A 24,589-nucleotide genomic window follows, 5' to 3' on the forward strand; every position below is an offset into this window, starting at 1 on the left:
TACTTTAAAAAAAAATATGAGGGAAATAAGCTAAACTCAGATGTATCTTTCCAGGAGTTCTAGACTTCAAGACATCTAGCTAATCAAGAAGCCCAGAAAGGAGATGCAGGACACAGTCAAAGGTCTGTGTGAAAGATGGTGATGAGTAAAATTCACCAAGAGATGAAATCTGAAGAAAATTCTGAGTAAAAAATAAAATAAATTCAGGAGATCTTACCCCAGAACGAGATGTCTAGGACCCAAAGGCACAAATCCAAACATCTTTTAAGATAGATAAATAATTGCCCACTGGCAATTTAACCTAGAGAAGACAGGGATGATATCCAAACATCCACAAATGAGGAAAAAAGAGCACAGCTCTCTCACCCATTCCACACCACGGTTTTTTTTTTAATATTCATCAAACGCCTTAACAAGCTCCATCTTCTGACCCTGCAATTCTGTTTCTAGGAATGTTCCCAAGTAATGATTCCAAGAATGCATAAAGATACACTGATGAGAAAGTTCATTCCAGTATCACTCCCACTAGGGATGGAGGGAGAGTAATCTTACACCCTGCCTTACAGAAGTAGATCCACTTTCAGAGAGCTGAATGATGTAACCTGTGTGGTACTTAATATTGACAGGACCTAGAAGCAAAGCCTCTGGGCATGCCTGTGAGGGAGTATCTAGATTACTTAATTGGCCCACCCTAACTACCTAACCAAATCAAAAGGAAAGCTGAGTACCAGCATCCATCACTCCCTGAAGAGGCTACGTGACTGCTGTCTCAAGCTCCTGCCGCTGTGGGTAGTATCTTCAAACTGTGAGCCAAAATAAGCCCTCCATTATCTTTAAGTTATTTCTGTCAGGTGTTACATCACAACAACACGACAAGTAACTAATACATTATGAAATATATACTTGGGAAGCGACACATTTTAAAAACCTTTACCTCAGAGTGGTGGTATTAGGTAACTAAGCAAGCATTATCAGGGAGGCCATTAAAGATAGACTTCCCCTTCACTGTGGGCTTTGGACCACACCTTCCACTTTCCGGGTAACTCTAAAAAGGGAAATATCACAACTCTTCCAGGTTAAGGTTTAAATTATTATATGAACCGGTAAAGGTCTCAGGGCTTTGGTGAAGTCTGTTAAGAGAAAGTCCAAGTCAAAAGAACAGAATGTTAACTTCCGCCTCTGGCCCTTGATAGAAAATGGCATTATGATCTGCTGCAGAGATGACAACATTACATACTATTGTCTCCTCCCTTAAGAGTTAAGCCAGCTAGGTGTCAGACACCTGCTCAGGAAGCACTCCTTAGGAAAGCTGATTCATCTGAGGGCAAGCCAAGTGGATGGGAGGAATAACTATCCGCTTAGTGAGATAATGCGCTCATCCTTCCCAGAGAGCACCCTCCCTCTGAGCACAGTCTCTCCCTGGCTGCGCTGTGTGAGCCCAATGGCTTTCTGGGCTCTAACTCAAAAGGTGTGACTTCTTTCTGCTCTTCCTCCTCCCTTTTCTCTTGGACACTTGTCAAAGCCTTACTGTGCTCTCCCTGACACTCTGGGCTCTTCCACTCTTCCTGAAGCCCCTTCCCCATTCTGTCACGTACCTGTTTGCCAGCATCCACTGCTGAATGACTGGCATTCTTGGACCCTGACTCGAACTTCTCTCGTCCTCTTCTCCATCTCCCTCCTCCTGGCGGCTGCCAAGATTTACAGCTTGCCTACTCTGTTTTTTTCTCTTTTCAAACTTTAATAAAATTGTTCTTGAGCATTTTTTTTTGAGTCCATCTTTTTTTTTTTTTCCAAGACAGGGTTTCTCTGTGTATCCCTGGCTGTCCTGGAACTCGGCTCTGTAGACCAGGCTGGCCTGTAATTTTTAGAAATCTGCCTGCCTCTAATTCCCAAGTGGTGGGATTAAAGGCATGCACTACCACTGCCTATCCCAAGTCCATTTCTAAACTTATTACCAATATTAAGAACCCAGAAGGGGCCTGGAGGTGGTGGTGCACGCCTTTAATCCCAGCACTTGGAAGGCAAAGGCAGGCGGATTCCAGTGAGTTCAAGGCCAGCCTGGTTTACAAAGTGAGTTCCAAGACAGTCAAGACTGTTATACAGAGAAACCCTGTCTCGGAAAAAACAAAAGAGAAGGGAATAACTTATTTTTGTTGTTTATGCATTTATATATTTCTCATGTTTTCGTCAAGAGATGACTCCTTGAACAAACAGGACTCATTTAGAAAAGATGGACATTATTAAACTACCATGGGACTCAACGGTGGTAAAAAGAAACATAGGTAGGTACATAAGTACAATGCAAGCGACCATTCACATTCAAATGGCTCTCTAGAACACTATCTAACCAAAGTCACAGAAGGCACAACTTTCATGCAGGGAGTTTACTGCTGGGAATTCACTTTAAGGGAAGAACTGAACAAATGGTAAGTGTTAACTGACCAAAAACATGCTCATTACCTCTTAGCTAGTAGAGGAAAGAACTGGAAGCAATGCAAATGTCCAAGGAGGATTGGTTCTTATAGAACACACACCATGCTATTCATGGCAGTCATTAAAAACGCCAATTATGAAAAGTATGTGGTAATAGGAAATAATGTGAGCAACAGGAAACAAATGCACAGGGCTGCATTGTTAGAACTGCAGTTATGTATGTGAACAAGGGAATTCTGGAAGTAAAACACACTCTGTTAGAATTATGGGATTCCAGGCATGTTGTATATTAAATCTGATCTCTTTTAAAACACCAAATACACATGTTTCTATTGTTAAGACGCTGTCAGAATACAGCATGTCCCTCCACCTCTTTTTCCTCTCTGGTGGGACACACCTTTAATGCCATCACTGGGGAGGCAAAGGCTGATGAACTATGCTGTGAGTTCAAGGCCAGCCTACTCCAAGATTTCCAGTTAAGCTAGGACTACATAGTGAGACTGTTTTTAAAAAAATCACACCAGGGAGCTGGAGAGAGCTCTGCAGTTAAAAGCACATACTGTTCTTGCAGAGGACCTGACCGGGACTTGACTTCGTTCCCAGTACCCACATCAGGCGGCTGACAACAGCCTGTAACTCCAGCCCCAGGAGATATGACACCTTGGCCTCCAAGGGCACACATATAATGTACATACCCATATGCATAAATTAAAATAAAATAAATCTTTAAAATATATAAATAAAGCAAGATATCATATAAAATTATTTTTTTAAAAAATAGGGAACTCAAAACACAAGTCCTAAATGAAAACATCTTGGCAATTTGTTTCAAGGTCTATAAACAGACACCATCTAATGTTTGTTTTTAACGAAGAACAGTAAATACGCCATTGTGACAAAACAGATAGCATGTTCAATGTGTCTAACACGGCAGATGACTTCCTTAGATCTATGTCAATGTCGATAAGCCAAGAGCAAGAAAGTACTGTTACTAAGGCCGAAGTAGCTGAAGAGCAGAAATTTTTACAAGACTCTGAAAGCACAAAGAGGGACATAGTAAATGTTCATAGTAAATGTTCAGATCAGAAAGGGCTTGACGGGAACAGATCCCTTGTTTGTTCAGAGCATTCACCCTCCTGTACATGGCTCCTGTCATCTGGTCTCCCCCTGCTCTGACCTTCTCTGAGGCCAAACTCCTCTGCAGGCAGCAGCTGCAGAGGCTTCTCCTCCCCCTGCCTCCTCCACTTTGCCTCTGCATGCAGCCCATGCTCTGCTCTGGGTCCTAGTGAGAGGCCTCTGTGTGCAGTTGCCCCACAGGGAATCCATTTCTGCAGAAGTGTGAACCTTTTATGCTTCCAAACAATGGGTGCCCACAGCAGAAACCTACTATTCACCAACCATATGCCTGTCTGCATGACACTGCCCCCTGTTCCTATGGAGGAAAGTTGTTTTGTTGGACTGGTTAAGATGCAGTATGTCACCAACAGAGCAATGTCCCTTATGGTCAAGGAGAAATAGAATTTGGCATTTGTTGCCTGGGATGCTGTCCTTAAGAATCAGCCCCAATACAATGTGACTCCACCGCAGCAACCTGCTAATGAACGAATCTGATCCTGTCATTGCAACTTGCAAATCTCCCTCAGGGCTCCCTGCTGACTTCACAAAGTCATTTGTAGGAGGAAATGCAGTGCTGCAGTGTCTAGAGAGAGAGAGAGAGAGAGAGAGAGAGAGAGAGAGAGAGAGAGGACTTTACAACTGCTTATGTCAGGAGCCCATCTTCCTCATGACATGAGTTTAGGCAAATTCATATACTCTTTGTTTCTATTCTTTTATTATTCCTCTCTCTCTCTCTCTCTCTCTCTCTCTCTCTCTCTCTCTCTCTCTCTCTCTCTGTCTGTGTGTGTGTGTGTGTGCATTGTTGTATGTACCTTTGTGTGTTATGCATGTGTGGGTAGGTACACCACCTATGCATCCATGTGTGGAGGTCAGAGGTTAAGTTCAGATGTCTTCCTCTGTTATTTTCCATGTTATTTTTTGAGACAATGACTCTCACTAAACCTAGAGCTTGGTGTTTGTCTAGGCTACCTGGCCAACATGGCCCGCAGACCTGCCTATCTGCTTGCAACCCTACCCCAAGGCTGGAGTTACAGGAGCACATTCCCATGCCCAGCCTCTTCAGCTGGAGATCCAAGCACAGGCCCTCATTTTTGTGCAAGTACTTTACTCACTGGTACCTATCTATGTTCCTTTATTTATAAGTATGATACCTACTTGTAACTGCATCCACCAAAGAGCCTGGCATTCAGAAATGCTCAGGAAATATGCAGAGCTACGCCACTATTATTACTGCCAAATTTCCCAGCATGTGCCAATTTCCTAGCAGGGCAGACAGGACCTATCCCCTAGGATCACAAGTTGGAGTAAGTTTCTAGAGTGTAGGCCGAGGTGGGTTCATCCCACCACACATTTAGTCATGGTGTCATCTTCTGCTTGTTGACTACTAAGAAGGATCTCTGAAGTCCCCTCCTCATGTGAATTAGTCACTGCCTCTCTTGTGCCTCCTCCATGATCTACAGGAACATTTTCATTATATTTTTTTGTTTACTACCTGCTTCCTCCACTAGGCCTTATGACAGAGGCCCCTGTGAATTTCTGGTTTTATCTTCATAATCTGGCACTCCAATAGACTTTAATAAATATTTATTCAGTAAATAGAAAAGAAAAATTGACCAGTATTTACAAAGGCCAAGGATGCTATTCAGAGAAAGTAAACACCAGAATGAGGCTGTCAAACCCTCAAACACTTTGATTCAAATGCAAGTTATTGGCAAAGATCATATAGCCAACTAAAAAAGAAAATGTGAATTTCCTAGGAGAAATCCACTCCTTGTTATGATGCAGTGTCTCTGTGTACTGAGGTAGAGAAGACAGAAGTTAGAGAAACTGGTTCTAAACTAGCTGCTGCTGACCACTTAATGAACAGTACTTTTTAAAACCTTTCTTCAGGAAAATAAAAACAAAAAACAACACACACTTTCGTCAACAAAAAAATCTGCAACAACAATACACACACACACACACACACACACACACACACACACTGCATGCAACGGGAAGTCATCTGAAGCAATGGTTAAGAAAAATGACATGTGTCAATTGGTGGTGGCATAAACCTTTAATCCCAGGATTTGGGAGACAGAGCAAGGCAGATTTCTGAGTTCAAGGCCAGCCTGCTCTACAAAGAGAGTTCCAGAACAACCAGTGCTACATAGAGAAACTCTGTCTCCAGAGGGAAAATGAAGAGAGGGAGGGAGGGAGGGAGAGAGGGAGAGAGAGAGGAAGGAAGGAAGGAAGGAAGGAAGGAAGGAAGGAAGGAAGGAAGGAAGGAAGGAAGGAAGGAAGGAGCCACCGGGTCTGGAGAGATAAGCAGTTAGGAGTACTTACTGCGCTTGCAGAGGACCCAGGTTCAGTTCACAAACCTACATGACAGCTCTCTAATGTCTGTAACTCCAGTTCCAGGGGATCCAAGGCCCTCATCTGGCCTCTGCAGGCATCAGACACATGTGGTCCACATATATACATATGCAGGTAAACATTCATACACACAGGGTAAAATAAATAAAATTGTTTTTAAAAAACAAAGGTGACAAACCAACAATCATGTATGTGTACATGGTTATGTTCCTAAGTGCATGTGTGTGCAAATGTGTGCAGGTGCCTGCAGAAGACAGAAGACAGCAGACAGCAACCGACTCCCTGGAGCTGAGTTACAGGTGGTTGTGAATCATTTAGTGTGGGTGCTGGGAACAGAATTCCGGTCCTCTGAAAGAGCAGCCAGTACTCCTAAGTGCTGAGCCATCTCTCCAGCCCTCCATTAACATTTTTAAAAGGTTTCCTGGATTCCTACAAGAGAGGGTGTTGTAGTAATATGTGAAAATATAAGTAATAAGAAATATTAAGGAGGCTACTTATATAGCTTAGCTGGAAGACAATGTGCTCTGTATAAGAAAAGAGAATAAATTTGGGATTTTGAAGACAAGATAGGATTTTCTGGATGACGATGGGAAAGAAAGGAAAAACTTGAAAAGTAAGGCCCAGATATTTTGGGTTGAGAGTGTGGAGGGAGTTAAGTGCAGCCACTTACTGAAGTGAGAAGACAGGACCACAAGTCTGGAGTGGAGGCATGTTCAAGAGTTCTCTAGAAGGACATGAGTCTCAAGCTCCAGATAGACTCTGAGGCAGAAGGTCGCTAGCAAAGGGCTGTTATTTGTTATTTAAAGTCCCTGGGTTAGGAGAGGGTCACTGTGAACATGAGGAAGTATAGAAGAGCGGGGCCATTTCAGAACAGAACGGGGTGGAGTGGACTCAGGATGCTCACTCTGAGAAGATCCTCAGAAAGATGGAAGCTCAGAACCCATACCAATAACCCAGGCATGGCGACCTATACTTACAGTCCTAACCCTGGAGAAACAGAGAGGCAGATTCTCAGAGCCTGCTGGCCAGACCATCAACTTGGTGAGCTCCAGGCCAATAAGAGATGCTCTCACAAACTAAGGTGAAGGAGCTGAAGAGATGGGTGGCTCAGCAGTTAAGGGCACTTGCTGCTCTTGCTGAGGGACCCAGTTTCAATTCCCAGCATTCACAAGGTGGCTCACAACTGACTGTCCCACATGTTGTACATATAAAGTCATACAGGCAAACACACATACATATAAAAAACAAAAATAAAATGTGATTGAGGAAGACACAGATGTTGACCTCAGAGCCCTATAGAAATGCATGCATATCTACACACACACACACACAAAGTGCACAAAATAAATCAATCAAAAATACATACATGCAGGGGGGGAGGAGAGGGACCTAGGATTGATATGTAAAACAAGATTGTTTCTAATGTAAATTTTAAAAAGAAACAAAACAAATACATACATGCATACATACTTCTAAAACACATAGTCTTAGATTTGACATGAAAGTTACCACGTAATAGAGACAAGAATAGTTCTGGTGGAAGAGTAGGAGATGATTAGTGAAGACAAAGAGGGAAGTCAAACTTACAGGCAACTTGCAAGTCAATATTAGAAATGAGACGTAGAAAGTCAGAGCTGGTGATAGGGATATCATAATATGTTTTTAATTAAAAAAAGGAATTGACTTCGGAAAGTTTAACAGATAAAATTAGGCCCATTGGTGATGGTGCATGCCTTTAATCCCAGCACTCGAGGCAGAGTCAGAGGCAGGGAGATAATGAAGTTCCAAGACAGTCAGAGATATACAAAGAAACCCTGTCTCAAAAATGGAGGGGAGGTAGGATGGGAGGGAGGGCGGGAGATAATAAAGAGAGAGAGAGAGAGAGAGAGAGAGAGAGAGAGAGAGAGAGAGAGAGAGAGAGAGAGAACGTTCTTAGGAACTCCCAGGAGTTGGCTCATTCCTGGTTGAGAAACACTGGACCGTGCTTACTTGGTACTGAGAATTCTCTACATAACAGTAAATTTAATGAGAGAGGAAAGGAGGGACATAGCTACAAATTGCAAAGGCCATATAGTAAAACTTAAAAGTCAGTAATGTCCCCAAGGTTAAAAAAATAAAACAAAACTGGTGTACAGAGGAGTCAAGCCTGTCCTGACCCCCTCCCCAGAGCATCCCCTTGGCCACACTATCACCATCATCTCTAATACACACAGTGGGTTCTCTGGAAAGATGCCAAGTCTAGGCTCTGAAGATAACCACAACAAAGTCTGAAAGAATCTTCAGCAAAGCTGAGCAAGCCAAGGAAAACATGCATCCCCTACTTGAATCTCTGTGAGCAAGCTCTGTTCTTCATTACAGACTGAATTTGCTTTCAAATGTCACTGATGTTTGCAATATGCCAGGGGTTCCACTAACTATGGGACCCTCGGTGGTTGTTGCCTTTTTATGTTCAGAGTTCCATTTTAAGACAACGGAGACACAAAAAAACTCCATGTCAATGTCAGTAGAAGAACTAAGGAATTACTCTCCAGTGCCTTAAGAAAGCCTCTTTAAGGCCAATTTACCTTCCACAAGACTAAGAGCACATAACAGCTTGGAATTTTTCTTTGCTAGTTTTCTTAGGTTGGTGGTGGTCATGTGTTCTAGGAAGTGGCATTTCATCAGCAGCTCTTTTCATACATGACCAGCTTGTCACATGGCAGCACAATGCCACTCTGCCTAGATGTACCATTCGACAGCTTTCCATTGCCTGTTTTGGTCTATTCCTGCTTTCAGAGAGCCATTTCCTCTAGAGTCCTCCTGACCTCTCCTCTGAAATTTCCTAAAACTAGGTTATATGAACCACACTCCTTCAGCTCTTGACCACATCAAATCTTAAAACTATTCTCTGGCTCAACCATCAGAGTAGGAGGAAGAGCGCTTCAGGAAATTCAAGACACTTACTGGCCACTGCTAACAGGAGCAGTGACCTAGTAGTAGAATCAGACAGATTGGGGTTGGGATTGCAGTTCTGTCCCTCTTACTAGCGGAGCAAGTCACTCTCCAAAGCTTGGCTCCTCCATCTAGAAAGTGCAAACAGCATTATCTACCTCAGGGCATGCTGTGCGAGTTTAATGAGGTACTTTGATAAAATGGTAAAACACTCACCAAGGTACCTGACACATAGCAAGTGTTCCATAAATATTGATTCTCTTGGTCCCAATGACTTTGTAAATGCCAGCTTCTCCAATAAGAAGTTCAGGAAGACAGATCAAGCTCTATACATTTTATTAGACTGCCCATAGTCCCAAGCATACAGCTCAACACATCTATAGGCCCTTAATTAAGCATTTCTTAGTTTGATCTCAAATAATAATGATGGTTGTAGATTTGTCTTATATCAAATCAGGTAATGCTGGTATCATATAAAACAAACCTGCTATAGTCCTTTCGAAAGACCGATTAGAAGTCTACTTCACTGGCTTCCATTAACTGGTTTTAACCTGGAGTGGAGGGTATGCACCTTTAATTCTAGCACTTGGAAGGCAGAGGCTCCTAACCTGTAAAGTTTCCAACCTGTTACAACACCTTCTCAGCTTAACCAGCCTTGCTTCTAACTCACACATCATGGCCAGTGACCCCAAGGCATCATGGTAATTCTCGCTCTTAAGCTTTCTTTTCAGTACCTTCAGTCACTGTAATCTTGTTTCCACCTGCTCTGCCACCACTCCCCCCATCCCAGGAACTTCTATCTTCCATCCCCCAGGCTTAACTTAGCCTCTCATAGCTGGTTCTCCCATACCTAGTGACTACTCCGAATTATAACAGTTACCTCATCATTCATAAGTATTTATTTATAAGATCTTCTATTTCATAAAACTTAGAGCTCCTTTGTGGAAAGTGTTGGGAGACAGATGACATAGATAGTCTAATACTTTCACTGTGCCTGACACTCTATCTACTGCTCTGTGAAATGGTTAAAACACCATCTGCTTGCCGACTGGGATTAAGTTGACACATTCAGTGCTTACACTGATCTTGAGCACGTTCAATCTATATTCCCAGTATCTCCTGCTCAGGACCAGTCTCCTACATTGATCCTGGATTCTCACTGGGAGTCTGCCTATCCATATGCCTGAGCAACGAGGGTCTTGAGCTCCCAAGCCCCCTTGGGCTCTACTCCAAGAACATCCCCACCAGTGTCCTGTGGACTTTGGGATGGCTCTCAGAAGTATCCAGTGCAGTGGAAAGAAGGTGATGTAACATGACTCAGGGATGCATGATTTCCCAGAAGGTAGGAGAGGAGCGGTGTGAGACAACTAGGCAACAAAGGCAGTGCATTTCAAAGAGCAAAGGGCTGGACATCTCCGGGGCGACTGGAAAGCCTTGGAGAGTGGCTTTGAACTGGACCAGAAGGATTGGCTGGAGTAGGGACGATGTTTCCCCAGCTGTGCTCCTCCTGAGATGCAAAGTAAAGCCAGCTGCCTACTATTCTCCCGTTCAGGAAGTCCAAAGTAAGGAGCACCTTGTGAAGGTGGGCACACCAAGTTTGCTCCATTAGTAGCTCCCTGTACCTCTCCCTCCCCTCCTGAGGGTTATTTCTAACATTTGTGGTAAACAACAGCATGCTTACATGTTTTCTTTTTTAATTTAAATTTAAATTAGAAACAAGGTTGCTTCATATGTCAATCCCAGGTTCCTCTCTCCTTTTCCCTCCCCTCCTCCCGTGCCCTCCCACCAACCCCCCCAATATCCTCTCATTTCCCCAGGGAGGGTGAGGCCCTACATGAGGGGTAACCATAGTCTGTCATTTCATCCAGGGCAGGGCCTAGACCCTCCCCCAAGAGTCCAGGGTGAGAGTGCATCTCTCATTGTTGGATAGGAGCCCAAAGTCCAACATGTTTTCATTTTGAACAGGATCTCACCCAGATAATACCCAAACATCAGATTCCTCAAGAATGCATTCAGCAATCTCCAAAACTCTCCTGATGTTTTTTGCCCAAAGGCAAAAAGCAGAGGCACACACTACGTGTGTGTTAATGCAGAACAAATTATGTCCTTCTCTAACGGAAAGCAGAGTGCAAGTCCCTAGCCTCTCTACCAGGGGAAGAAGACAAATGCCTGTCTGACCCAGTTCAGAACGTCCCTGCTAAGATGCTTACATGTATGAAGCCCTCCCTCCTCCTTCTTTTCCAACCTGCTGGCTGGGTTAAAATGTAAGACTCGAACACGGAGAGAATGTACAAGCCTACAAAGCACATTGTGCCCTTTAATATTTACCACGCGGAAGTGCCTTTAGAAGATAATAAGGAAAAGGCCCATTGTGCACTTGCCTGTCCCACCCCTAGGAACACAATGCTGAGTTATCCAGTCTGTGAGTTAAGAAATGTGTGGTGGGAAGGGAGAATTGTAATCACAATGCTCCACAGGCCACTGGGGCACACAGGCAGGTAAACAAGCCACAGTGCAGCAAGCAAAGTGTAGGCAGCTAGGTTTATAAGTGGGAAGGGGGCAGAAAAGGCCAACGGGACTCCTCATCTGTGCCTCAGAAGAGAGGTATGCGAAGCTAAGATTCCCCAGTGTCCTGGAAATACCTGAACGTTTCCCAGACAAATAAATACATATATAAATAAATAAAACAGGGTTGGAGAGTTGAAAAGTCTAAGTTGAGGCAAGATTGAAAAGAGAAAGTAAGGAGCCAACTTCTGGGAAAACTGACTCACAGAACCGCACCTGATTTTACATATTCCCCAAGCTGTCTAAAAACTCAGTGAAATGTTCTCTTTCCATTTACTAGCAAAACTTTGCAAGCACAGACACAGATGAGAGAAGAGAATGGTGTCAGACCCGGGAAGGTTGGGAGTAGACAAACAAGGCGTGATGACTGGAGAAATCTGAATCCTGAGACATTTGCAGTAAAAACCAAGGCTCAGCTGATTTATGGCAGAACCCTCTGAAAGGACGGGACTCAGGCTTTTTTTCTCTCCTCTTAGTAACTAGGATGCCAAGAGAAGAACAGGGGAAAGCTGCTCAAAGACTTACATCACCAACTTCCTCCCTACTGACCAAACTCCACTGGCCTAGTCACTCGTGAGCATCGGCTACAAAGGGCTAGCATTTGCTCCAAAAGACGCTGGGGAGGAGGAGTCAAGGCTAGAGAGGCAACAAAAATATCCATAGCCGACGGTGGCAGCACTTGAGCGAAGACAGCACCGTGCCTCCTCTCTGCCTTTAACATCACCAGGCTTTCCCACAGGGGGACGGCAGCCATGTTTCCGTCTGGGAGTACCCAGAGACGAGAGGTAGGAAACAACACTATGGCGACCGAAGATGCAAGGCTAGGCCTTCGTCCTGTCCCTCTTGTGCGCTAGCACATTATCAGGTAGAATCTCACTCTGCAGAGACAGTGGAGGCAGCCAAGGGAAATCCTGACAACGCTGACATCAGGGAGTCCTCACAAAGAACCCACAGCAATCTCTCTACAGTTGGACCCAGAGCTAGCAATCAGTATCTGACATGTGAATTTCCTGGCCACATTTTTAAACAGCTTTATTGAAATAGAAGTCCCATACCAGCTGGGTGTTGGTGGCGCACACCTTTAATCCCAGCACTTGGGAGGCAGAGACAAGCGGATCTCTATGAGTTCGAGGCCAGCCTGGTCTACAAGAGCTGGTTCCAGGACAACCTCCAAAGCAATACAGAGAAACTCTGTCTGGGAAAAAAAAAAAAGAAGAAATCACATACCACACAATTGATCTTTCAAAGCATACAATTCAACATTTTAAAAGTATATCACAATCTATTTTAAAACACTTTCCTCTCCCTCAAAGAAACCCTATCCCCATTTGCAGTCACTTTGCATTCCCCATTCTCCAGTCCTGGGCAGTTACTAATCTATTCTCAGTATCCATCAGTTTGTCTAGTCTGGACACTTTGTAGAAATGAAGTCATAGTCTATGTGGACTTTACTGAGTGGCTTCTTTCACTTATTATAATGTCAAGATCTTGACAGCCTTCCTGCCACCATCCCACGCCCCCACCCTACCACCACACACACACACACACACACACACACACTCTCTCTCTCTCTCTCTCTCTCTCTCTCTCTCTCTCTCTCTCTTAATCTGGAGCAACACAGCTAAGGAATCACACACAGAGTGACATCTTAGAAAAGTAACCTGAAAGATGACAGATGGATGACAGATAGATAGATAGATAGATAGATAGATAGATAGATAGATAGATAGAACACAGAAATTAGGGAAGAATACCACTAATGTTCTCATTAAAATAAAGGAATAAAATGGCTTAGAGATGGCTGGAGAGATGGCTTAGGACCTACAAGTACTTGCTGCTATTGTAAAGGACCTGGGTTTAGTTCCCAGTGCCCATACAGTGGCTCACAAGCATCTGTAACTTCAGTTCTGACGGACCTAATGCCCTCTTCTAGCCTCCGTGGGCACCCGGCACACACAGGTGCACATATATACATGCAGACAAAACACTATATACATCAAAAATGTAAAAATCCTGCATCTATGAAACAAAGACAGGGAAGTTTAAGAGAAAAATCTGTGAGATCAAAAAGAGTTCTTAGAAACTGACAGCATAATAGCAGAATTTTTTAAACTCAATAAAAGTATTAAAAGATAAGCATGAAAAAATCCACAAAGCAAAATCAAAAGATAAAGATGAGGAAGACAGAAGAGGAAAGTAATGAACACTCTGGTAGACTGGTATAGTGGGCCTGTAGTTGAATAAAATAAACTCTCAAGAAAGGGAGAAGAGAAAAAAATGAAAGGACTATCATAACAATGTTATTCAATAAAATGTCAAAGAACTAAAGGATTCAGATTGTCATGTTGAAATGATTCAGCTTACCAACCTCTGTAACGATTTTATGAAATTTCAGAAAACGTCAGACAAAGAAAAGATCCCTTCCAGTAGTTGTCATCCGGGGGAAAAGCAAATAGGTTCTACACAAAGAAGGAGAAGTCAGAACCTTCAGACTTCTTTCTCCACAGCAGCAAGAAGGCGAAACAGTACCTTTAAAAGGCAAAGAAAAATGACTTGCAACACGCACTGCAGTATCTAGGTGCGATGGTTCATCTTCACTGTCATTGTGGCTGGGTTAGAATCACCATGGAAACGCACCTCTGGGATGTCTATAAGGACATTTCCAGGAAGGTTTGACTGGAGATGGAAGACCCACCCTGAATATGAGCAACACCATCTACTGAACGGTGATTCCAGACTGAATACAAAGAAAGCTGGCTGAACACCAGCATTTGTTTCCCTTTGCTGTCTGACAGGTGACACAGTGGCCAGGTGCCTGGGGTTCCTTCCACTATAGCTCTCCTGTAATGAGACATTGTAACCTCGGATCATAAGCCACAATAAATCCTTTCCACCTTAAGTTACCTTTGTTGGGCGAGGCATCACAGTGACTAGCAAAATAACTAATGCACGAGGCAAAGCATAGATCAACTCTGAGGACAGAACACAAGCACCACTAGCAAGCACACGGGATTATAGACAGTCACATTCCATTCACTCTCTTAAAGGATGCTCCCAGGGATGTCCTTCACCAAGTGATGTACAGGTTTCAGCGTGGGAGGACCCTGAGTATGGCTACCATACACAGAAGCCAACCAGATGAGAAAGCATTCATGGCACAGGCACGTTGAAGACAGTTATTACCAACCGTTCCACTACCAGTAAATCCATTGTGTGTCACGGTACTGTTTTATGATTATTAAATTACAAACACAAAAGGTCCTTCCTATTCTCATTCAACAGCTGTCAAGAATTCAGCACACTGACTTAATGTGTCACATTTATTTTTGGTTAAAGAGTCTTTAATTCCACCTCACAGCATTTCACCTTTAGGTATCTCAAAGACCATTTTTATGTCACCTCTTTCAAAATATTACTGCCATTCCTAAAGATAGCAGTAACTCATATTTATCACCTAATAATCCTTGGTAAAATTTTCCCAAGATCTTTTTTTTTAATGTCTTTTTTACATGTTATGAGCCGAACTGTGTCCCACCCCCCAAAATTCATATTGAAGCACCAACCAATTCCCAAACCCTCAGAATATAACTATAATTGGGGTCAGGGCATTTTGTATGTTTGTTTGTTTGTTTGTGTTTTGAGACAGTTTCTCTGTGTAACAGTCCTAGCTGTCCTGGAACTCACTTTGGCAGACCAGGCTGGCATCAAACTCACAGAGATCCGCCTGCCTCTGCCTCCCGAGTGCTGGGATTAAAGGTGTGCGCCACCACCACCAGGCTTGTGCCACCATACCTGTCGGGGTCAGGGTTTTTAAGGACATAATAAAATGAAAGTGGCCCTGATCTGATTGGAATCGGTACAGAAAAGGTGACTAAGACATAGAAACGGGGGCATTTGCAGGATGGGGCGATGAGAAAGGCTTCCAAGGAAACTAACCTATGAGGGCCTTCATTTTGGTCTCCCTAACTTTCAGAACTGAAGGAAAAGTTTTAAGCCACCCAAGCCTGTGGCGTTTTGTTATGGCAGTCCCAGCAAATGAATACATAGTCTATCCCAAAGTAAAACAAAATCCACATACTTCTGTCAGTTACATACATTTTTCTTTTAAATTGGGCCTCTCTAGGCTTACCACTGAATTCCTTTTTTTTTTTTTTTTTTTTTGGTTTTTCGAGACAGGGGTTCTCTGTGGCTTTGGAGGCTGTCCTGGAACTAGCTCTTGTAGACCAGGCTGGCCTCGAACTCACAGAGATCCACCTGCCTCTGCCTCCCAAGTGCTGGGATTAAAGGCGTGCGCCACCAACGCCCAGCCTACCACTGAATTCCTTAACTCAAGCAATTTTGCTACCTCAGCCTCCCAAGGACCTGGAGCTACAGACGGCAATTACTGGGTCCAGCTCTGCTTATAATTCTTAAATCATTAGTGTTGTTTCAAATGTCATTAATTTGTTTCAGAAGCCAAGACATTCAATAGAATGTCCTAAAAGACATCCAACATCCTACACAGGATGTCCTACAAAACATCCATCAGAACGTCCAACAAGAGAATGTCCTACAAGACATCCAATAAAATATCCAACAATAAGATGTCCTGCAAGACACCCAATAGAATGTCCAACAAGACAATGTCCTACAAGACATCCAATAGAATATCCAACAATAGAATGTCCAATAGAATGCCCTACAAAATATCCAATAGAATTTTCCAACAATAGAATGTCCTACAAGGGCTAGGTGTTGGTGGTGCACGCCTTTAATCCTAGCACTCAGGAGGCAGAGACAGGCAGATCTCTGAGTTCGAGGCCAGTCTGGTCTACAGAGCAAGTGCCGGGATAGGCTCCAAAGCTACACAAAGAAACCCTGTCTCAAAAAAAATAAAAATAAAAAACAAACAACAAACAAAAAAAGAATGTCCTACAAGATATCCAGTAGAATGTCCTACAAGGCATCCAATAGAATGTCCTATATTTTGAATTTTGCTTGCTTAGAGTATCATTCAACCTGTCATCTTTCCCCTTGTTTCCAGCAAGTCTAAGTCCTGGAGTTAACTGTAGGTCAGGACAGTCTCTAGACACTTCTGTATAGTTCCTTAAACTGATAAAGACTACACAGGGAAACCTGGTTCAGGTAGTTCTCTGATCTTAACCTGCATATCTCCTCCTTGGTGCCTAATTGGGTTAGGGATGGGCACTCACTTCACTTATAGGAGTTTGACTCTGACCTATTTCCTAAGAGCTGGAGGAAGACCAGGGAGACTAAAAAGATGACAGAGCCATCCACTCTTTGACCACATGATAACCCTCTGACACTAACAGTGAACAATCTTATATCCCTCATACTTGCTTTCAATCTTTCCCACTTACTTGCTCCTTGAAACCTTTCATAACCCCCAGGGAGATAAAAGCCAGACTGGCCCAGGGTTTATATCCATTAGGTATGTGCTTGCTTTAAAAAAAAACATAACAGCACAGATTTAAGTAATATAAATGTGGCTGGTTAAACCACAAAGAAAAGTAAGGGGATGATGAACACACAAGTCAGGATAATCACTGTTTTGGAATTTTTGTGGGGGGAGGGGCGACAGCTTTTTCTAGGGCATCAACAATTTCCATTTAATTAACTGAATGATGGATACATCATTTTAATCTCAGAGCTTAAATCACTCCTCAGTATGTGTTATGTTTCAAGTTAATTTGGTTTGTATGTGAGCAGTCCACTGCAGCTAGGACATAGGGTTTACAGATAGAGTTGCAATGAGAAAGACTAGAAGTGGAGCTTACGAGAAGGCAGATGAGCACCTCAGGGATGCTCTTTTGGGGGTATCATCGGGGGATATTTATTCCCAACATCAACTAAGATGGCTTTCTCACAATCTATCTGTCAAGAATGATTAAAGAAAAATCTTTCCTTCTACTAAGTTACCTCGCAATGAAATATCTGTCATCTTAAGCTTCTCCCTGGGAAACCCAATAATACGGCTTGATACATTTTTCCAGTAAGAAGACTTCCCGATTGCCCCGGGGAATTCATTTGCCTCAGATCCGTAAATGGCATAAAGCTGGAAGGGAAGCAGAACAAATGCTTCAGATGGCAGGACCGGGATACAGCTCGGTGAGCTGGAGTGACAGGTCAAATCTAGCCCGATTCATAATAACATCTACCGTTTGTACAGAATATAGGATTTGCCAAGAGCTTTACATAATTTGTCTCCTTTAACCCTCAAGGGCGCACAGCAAAGTTCATGCTGGGACTGTAACTGATCCAAGGTCACAGAGCAAGTCAACTGCAGAATCACAAGTCACCCAGCTTCTCTGGTGCAAGTTTCACTCTCAAGTGAGATTCCCTTAGCAACCAGAAACTAACATTTTAAAAGAGCCAATTACCCTCATAGAACTGGCCCCAACCTTGGCCCAGACCCCTTTGGGCACAAAAAGGTATCAGTGCCTCCAAAGAAAGAATAATCAGGTCAAGCTGATTCTGTTAATGGAGACCTGTGGACCTCCATTTGCCTTCAAGAGCCGGCTGTAACCCACCCATCCCCATGTCTGCCTTCTTGTGTGTATTTGGAACTCAGCAAACTCAAGCTTTACAGTTTGGGGGCCCCCCTCCACAAAGATCCCTGACCCAGGCTGTTTCCCACCTTGGATTTTCTTTCCTCCCGGGGCCACTGGGATTTGATGGGTGTGAAGTTGAGAGGACAGCACACGCAGCTACGGCACAGTCATATCCAATGGAGCAATCTCGAAAGACAGCCCAAGAATTTTAATGAAAACCAGAAAACCCCTGGCTACAAGGCAGGACTGCAGTCCAAGCCTGAATGCCCCTCCCTCTGCAGCTAAGAATCCCTGAGCCAGCTTCCTTCCCGAGTGTAGAGAAGAAAAAAAAAATCCATCCTGCATTCAGTACTGCCTTTCACAGCAGCTGCTTTCTGGGGTTATTTAGGTTAGAGCAAGGCACATGCTGACTGCAACAAGACCCAGGACCCTGAGAAGCACAGGGTGTGGCTGCAGCAGATCTGTGTGCCAACAGATTATGAAACAGTCACTTCTTAAAAGGCTCCTCTTTCCTTCTGCCAAAGCTGCCTGCCTGCCTACCCACAGCTGCATACAAAGAAAGCTAGTAGAGAATCTTAACAAGCTTAAAGGGAAGGGACCGGGTTTCGCACACTTGAAAACCAGAGGGGAAAGAAACATGCATCTGGAGCACTTCTGGTCATCAGTGGTGCTGATCTCGTTTGTGTTCTCCAGGAGGTGGAAACTCTAAGTTGTGTCTGATAGAAAAGGCCAACTCAGAGAGGTTGGGGAACTTCTTCAAAGTACCAAGTGGGGACCAAGACTGAAGCTCAGTATGAGTAAAGCACATCACAATTACAAACCATAGGGCTTGCGTAGCAAACTGCTTGCCTAGGATGTGTGAAATCCTGGATAGGATCCTTAACATCACATAACCCATGGTGGCACATGCCTGTAACTCTATTACTTGGGTAGAGGCAAGAGATTAGTAGTTCAAGGTGAACTTGAGGCCAACCTACATACTACATAACATGAGGAGAGAGAGAGAGAGAGAGAGAGAGAGAGAGAGAGAGAGAGAGAGAGAGAGAATACAAACTAAACTAAAGCCTGGCATCATGCTGACTTACACCTGTAGTTCCAACATTGGAAAGCAGAGGTAGGAAGACCACTGTGAGCTTGAGGCCAGCCTGGACTTCATACTGAATTCCAGACCTGACAGAACTACAGGATGAGCCCCTGCCTCAAAACAAAAGCGTAGTGCATGGAAAGCCATGGGTTTGATCCTCAGCACTGGGGAGAATCAAACTCAATACCCTGATCTGCCTCCCTATTAAAAAGAAGGAGGTGGGGAATGTTCACTAGCTAAACACTGGCTATGTGCATGGCACTGAGCTGAGCTTTCTGCCAGCATTCACCAGAGCAATTAGAAAAGATAGGAGTCCCTTCTATTCCCATTTTACCACGAAGAAAGTACAGCTTTGATGTTAACTGGCACCAGGATTTAACCCTAGGCTCTCTAATTCCCATCTCGAACACTCTAGCAGCCTACAAAGGAAATAGCTTAGGTCATCTCGCCAAGCAAGCAAGTCTCACAGAGATTGCTCCTTCCCAATAGCAAATCCATTATTCTAGGCTTACCTTCAGTCCTCCCCAGTACCCTTCGGCAGCAGCATAGAGCCACGGGAGGGCTGATCACTAAACATCTACCGTCTCAAGTGCATGGGCTGTGCTGGCTGCACGTGTGGAAGAGGAGGCTGCCTCCATTAGCCAGGGACCTCCATGTGTGAGAGACAGACAGCTCCTTCCTTCACATTGCTCCACCGACCCAGACCACACAACCTTACAGCAGCCTCCACCCAACCATACACAGGTTCATTTTGTATTCTTAACAGGAGACCATGTGCCTCTACCTACAGCAACTGTATTTCCCCAGAGAAAGGACTGTCTAGACAGAGCATCCTAATCCATCTTGATGAGAAAGGAGCTACGTGTTTCCTGGTTTGCTCACAGAGATCTCAGGGTCTGTGTTCCGTGCTCCAGCCAAAGCTCTGTACTTGACATTTCTGGGTAGTCGTACTGAGCAGCTCATACACTGGGTTAGAACTGTCTTCCAAGCCAGGCAAATGTCTCTCGAGGAGGTGGGTATCACAGGAATATGACACACTCGCTTGTGGGCAGAGCACACACAGGCACACCACACACAGTTCCACGAAGCAAGCTGAAACCTGCTTTTTTTTTTTTTTTTTTTTTTTTTTTTGGTTTTTTGAGACAGGGTTTCTCTGTGGCTTTGGAGGCTGTCCTGGAACTCGCTCTGTAGACCAGTCTGGCCTCGAACTCACAGAGATCCGCCTGCCTCTGCCTCCCGAGTGCTGGGAAACCTGAAAGAACTCTTTGATGCACAGACAATGAGGCTTCATGATGGCTTTGAGGTAAACTGACTGAGCACACCTATGCCAGGCAGCATGTGTCTTACTTTTGAGAATATTCTGTGAAGCAGACGGGACTGCTATTAAGCAGAGACACCAACTGAAGCCCAGTGATGTAATGTAATTTGCCTCAAGTCACACAGGAAGGGTTAAATTAGCTCAAGCTCAAATCTAATTTTTTCTTTTAGCTTCTTTATTTGATTGGGTTTTATTGTTGTTTGTCTCATGTTTTTTTGGGGGGGTTGTTTCTTTGGTTTGGTTTTGCTTTGTTTTTTTTTTGTTGTTGTTGTTTTGTTTTGTTTTTGTTTCCCTCAACAGGGTCTTGGAAAGCCTATGCTGGCCTAGAACTTGTTGCATAACTAAGACTAGCCTTCAACTCATGATTATCCTGCCTCTACATCCCAAGAATAGGGATTATAGGAATGCCCCCACCACACTCAGCCCTAGTTATATGACTGGAGCTGGCCTTGAACTCAGGATCTTCTTGCCTCAGTTTCCTGCATTCTGGGATTACTGACACGCACTACCACACTGAGCTTCGAATGTCTTTTTAATATGATTTCAGCACCCTTCCATTCTTGCAATGAGAGAGAATCTAGGCAAGCCTCTCTGAGGAGAGAGGACTTCAGCCGAGATCTCAAAGATGAGGAGTCAGCCACTTAATTTAGGAAGTCGGGGTGGGAGTGGACAGGAAATTCAAGGACTAGCTGCAGGAAGAGGCTGGGGACTGCTGGGGAGCAGGAAGAGGCTAAGCACAATAAGGAAGGTAGACAGCTCTGAGGAGGTGGGGCATGTAAGCCATAACAAAGAGTTTGGCTGCGTTCTAAGGGCAATGGGAAATAAAAGACAGGTTTAATGGGGGAAATGACATGGCGTGATTCCTGCTTTAAAGAGAGACTACTGAGCTGATATCAGCGCTCAGAAAGTAAAACACTTGCTTTGTAAGCACGAGGGCCTGCATTTGATCCCTGTAGAAGGGGGAGGGCTGGTGGAGGGAGGCGCTCTGATATCGATCACACCATTATAAAAATTATAAAATCATTATTGTGTATGCTGACTTTAAAAATAAATTCAAAGAATATTAGGACAGGGGAATTGGTCCAGCAGGTTAGGGCACTCGACACTAAGCCTGACAATCTGAGTACTATCTTCAGGGAGCACAGACTTGACTTTAATACCCATCCACAATGGTAAGCACACAGAGAGAGAGAGAGAGAGAGAGAGAGAGAGAGAGAGAGAGAGAGGGAGGGAGGGAGGGAGGGAGGGAGGGAGGGAGGGAGGGAGGGAGGGAGGGAGGGAGGGAGGGAGGGACGGACGGACGGACGGACGGACGGACGGACAGACAGACAGACAGACAGACAGACATAAAGACAGAGAGACAGAGAGAGATTTAAAAATAGAATCAACTAGATGACTCCTCACCTGAATGATTAGAGGGAAGGAGTTAAGAACTGAGGTCATATCAATCCTAACCTCTTGATTTCTGTAGTTCTAAGATAACATTAGTCATGGGCTGGAGAGATGGCTCAGAGGTTAAGAGTTCAATTCCCAGCACCTATGTGGTAGCTCACAACCATCTATAGTGGAATCTGATGCCTTCTTCTGGCATAAAATCAATAAAGCACTCATATACATAAAATAAATAAATCTCTAAAAAAGAAAAACAAGATAACATTAGTCTAGCTTTTGTGCATTGAGTTTCCCCCAACAGTTCTTTGCTATGTCTTACTTCTCAAACACATGTCAGACTATTAGCTAGTTTCCATCATTACAAAAGGAACCCTGGTTCACTGCTACATGTCATTAAGGATCCTGAAAAGTTCTCTGCTGTAGACAGAGGCACTGTTATGGAACTGGGTAGCCCCATAGCTGTAATGTAAAAGCTCTATATCCTCTGGCTAGTTATTAAGAATCATTTCTATCTCCACTTTTCTCTTTGAAATATGGAAAACAGCTAGGCATAGTAGCTTACAACCGTAATCCCTATACTTGGGAGGCTGGCAAGAGGAGGAGTACTACAGGCCTGAGCTACAGGCAAAGACTCCCTAATCAAAATAAGCAGTGGAAAGTAGTCAGTTTGGGATGCTAGACCAAAGCTTGGTTCCGACACATCCAAATAAGAATTGTGATAGCTAACACTTATCATATGGACTCCATGCTCATGCTAGATGTGTGCTATATGAATTGTAACTAAATTCAGTCACCAGAGTATCCACCATTGTACCCCTGTTTTGAAAATAACAAAACTGTTGGGTGGTGTGGCACGTGCCTTTAATCCCATCATTCCAGAGGCAGAGGCAGGCAGATCTCTGTGAGTTCAAGGCCAGCTGATATACAGGGTGAGTTCCAGGACAGGCTCCAAAGCTACAGAGAAACCCTGTCTCAAAAAGCCAAAACCAAACAAACAAGAAAATTAATATCTCTGTTTTGAAAATAATGAGTTGGGAGGCCATATAACTAGTGATTGTACAAATTATGAAAAAGCAAATTTTAAGATGTTAGCAGAGTGGAAAAAAACAAAAGTCTTATGTAAAGAAACTGGGGGCAACCAACTTATGAATTCAATATCTCAATTTATTGACTAAACAGTTGATATTTCTTGAAAACATAGGTGAATAGTTGAGTGACTAATTTCAAACAAATAAATTGAATTCCTGTCAGGCAGAAAATCAGGAAACCGCACTAAAGAGAATCCATGACCCTGTGAGATGTCTTCAGGAGTAAACACACCTGCTTCACAAGCCTGGTGACCTTGGTTTCATCCCCAAAACTGACTCCTGAAAGCTGTCAATATACGCATCATGAAACATACATGCTCCCATGGATATTACATTTCAAAAAAGTTTTCTTAATAGGGTTTGTGTGTGTGCTGGGTATTATCTACCATCAAGCTATTCTTCAGCCTTGAGACTTAAAGATCTCTCTCTCTCTCTCTCTCTCTCTCTCTCTCTCTCTCTCTCTCTCTCTCTCTCACACACACACACACACACACACACACACACACACACACACACATACATACATATATATGGAGAGAGAACATATATATGGAGAGAGAGAGAGAGAGAGAGAGAGAGAGAGAGAGAGAGAGAGAGAGAGAGGAAGGGAGGGAGGGAGGGAGAGAGGGAGAGAGAGATGAGTGCCTCTAGAGGCCAGAAGAGGGCGTCAGATCCCTTGAAGCTGGAGGCATAGGTGGTAGTTTGTGAGCTACATCTGATGCTGACAATCAAACTCTGGCCAAGAGCAACTAGTACTCTTAACAGCTGAGCCATCTCTCCTGCCACTCAACAAAGTTTTAATAGGCCTGCAAGATGGTTCAACAGGCAAAGGTGCTTGCCACAAGGCTGAGTTTGATTCCAGAACCCTTATGGTAAAGGGAAGAGATCCAACACCCATAAGTTGTCTTCTGTGCACTCTGGCACACACGTATGCACATAGATTCATACACATATGAAAGCAATAAATGTAAAAATCTACTTAAAATTTTAATTAAAGACTCATCTGATTTTTTTTCAGAATTTGAAAAAATAATTCAAGGACTGGGTATGTAACTAAATTGGCAAAGTGTCTGCCTAACTTGAAAGAAGCCCTGGGTTCAATCTCTAGCATTATTTAAATTGGGCGTGGTGGTGGACACTATAAGCCTAGCACTGGGCAGGCTGAGACAGGAGGATCTAGAGTTCCTGGTAATCCTCAGCTACACCACAAATTGGGAGATCAACTTGTATATACAAGACCATCTCTTAAATAAGTAACTCACAAAAAAACTATATATTCCTTCAGTCAGACAACATTCTTTTAGATCACCACTGAACTAAGTTAAAGATACTAAATACAAAAGTATGTAACAAATCTGTGTTCATTTAATTGGAAGAACCCTAAATGTTCAAACACATCTGTCTTAGGGTTACTATTGCTGTGATGAAACACCATGACCAAAAGCAACTTGGGGAGAAAGGGGATTATTTCACCCACACTTCCACATAGCAGTTCATCAAAAGCAAGGAGGACAGGAACTCAAGCAGGGCAGGAACCTGAAGGCAGGAGCTCATGCAGAGGACATGAGGGGGGTGCTGCTTACTAGCTTGCTCCTCATAGCTTGCTCAGCCTGCTTTCTCATAGAATCCAGGACCACCAGCCCAAGGGTAGCCCCACCCACAATGGGCTGGGCTCTCCTCCATCAATCACTAATTAAGAAAATGCCCTATAGGCTTGCATACAGGGGACATTTTCACAAATGGGGTTCCCTTC

The 24,589-nt window shown here is 43.7% G+C and overlaps 1 protein-coding gene across 5 annotated transcripts in view; it reads right to left on the bottom strand.

Annotated features, from left to right (window-relative positions):
- Positions 1-24,589, bottom strand: part of Rab30 (RAB30, member RAS oncogene family) — a 92,122-nt gene that overhangs the window by 35,430 nt on the left and 32,103 nt on the right. The window contains exon 2 of one of the 5 annotated variants that reach the window (XM_040728456.1): positions 13,772-13,932. The exons of 2 other annotated variants lie outside the window; for them this stretch is intronic. The gene's annotated coding sequence lies outside the window, so the exon portion shown is untranslated. Of the gene's footprint in view, positions 1-13,771; positions 13,933-18,040; positions 18,183-19,550; positions 19,575-24,589 lie in introns of those variants that run through there. 2 more of the 5 variants (XM_021229492.2, XM_040728467.1) reach the window with 2 other exon arrangements.

This window comes from Mesocricetus auratus, unplaced genomic scaffold, assembly GCF_017639785.1.
Source record: "Mesocricetus auratus isolate SY011 unplaced genomic scaffold, BCM_Maur_2.0 Super-Scaffold_4256, whole genome shotgun sequence".
NCBI lineage: Eukaryota > Metazoa > Chordata > Mammalia > Rodentia > Cricetidae > Mesocricetus > Mesocricetus auratus.